A 1,129-nucleotide genomic window follows, 5' to 3' on the forward strand; every position below is an offset into this window, starting at 1 on the left:
ATCTTATGGTTGATGAAGCCCATAGGCTAAAGAACAGCGAAGCTTCATTGTATACTTCATTATCAGTATGACAAATTTAATGATCAAAGTTGCTGCTTTGGCTCTCATATTGTACCTTTAAATAGTTTGTTTAACAACGGTCTTTGATTTTTTTCACAGGAATTCAGCACGAAGAACAAGTTGCTAATCACTGGCACCCCGTTGCAAAACAGTGTTGAAGAGCTGTGGTAATTAGTTCATATCAATACATAACTATGATAATCATGCCTCGGTGTGCATTAAATTGATTCTCTCCTGAAGTGGTATTTCTCTCAATATATGGGTCTTCGTTGATACAGAAGCTCACCTCTTATACTATACCCTCCAATTTTCTGTCTTCCCTGACATTTAATTTGGTGCGTTCCCTATTGAAAGAACTGTCCTAGAAAAAACCCGTCCTTGGAAAAAAATACTTTTTCAAAGGTTGGGCAGATTTTTTTGAGAAAGTAGTTGTAATTTTTTTCATTTATATTTTAGTGTATGGCAAGGTTCTAAAATTCGCTAGCGCCAGACCAGCACCTAGCAGCTAGGCTGCCTAGGCGCCACTAGACAGATTTCACGGTATCAACGTAATAAGATGAAGTTTGGTGTGTGTTAGGGCAATTCAACAAATCGTATTTTTTGTTGGATTTTGGTTTAAGGTCTATAAAAAAAAATAACTTCCCATTTTTTAATTGAACTTTTAATTTAAATTAAAACCCCAAAAAACTTTTCAAAAATAAAATAAAAATTAATTAAATTTTTGGCCGCCTAGCCGCCTAAATGGGAGACTAGCGCTATTTTTGGAACATTGGTGTATGGTGCTTGTTGAATGTTACATTGTGCCAGATATGTTTTAATGGCACTATTTTCGTTAGATGACACTAAAATCTACGACTACATCTTTAATGTAAAAATGTCAGGGCTTTGCTTCACTTTCTTGATCCTGATAAGTTTAAGGTGAAGGACGACTTTGTGCAGAAGTACAAGAATCTTAGTTCTTTTAATGATATGGAGGTAAGAGATTTTCTTGTTTCTCCCTTTGTTGTCTTTTTTGGTTCCTACTTGTCTACTTTTTTTTTTTTTTTTTTTTTTTTTTTTTTTTTTTTTT

The 1,129-nt window shown here is 34.0% G+C and overlaps 1 long non-coding RNA gene across 1 annotated transcript; it reads left to right on the plus strand.

The window, feature by feature from the left end:
- LOC140966335 (uncharacterized) lies at window positions 1-1,082 on the plus strand. Its single transcript, XR_012173324.1, has 3 exons — window positions 1-65; window positions 160-227; window positions 942-1,082. It is a non-coding gene; the product is annotated as an uncharacterized lncRNA (long non-coding RNA).
- Window positions 1,083-1,129: the final 47 nt, after the last annotated feature.

Source organism: Primulina huaijiensis, unplaced genomic scaffold (assembly GCF_012295235.1).
Source record: "Primulina huaijiensis isolate GDHJ02 unplaced genomic scaffold, ASM1229523v2 scaffold205071, whole genome shotgun sequence".
NCBI lineage: Eukaryota > Viridiplantae > Streptophyta > Magnoliopsida > Lamiales > Gesneriaceae > Primulina > Primulina huaijiensis.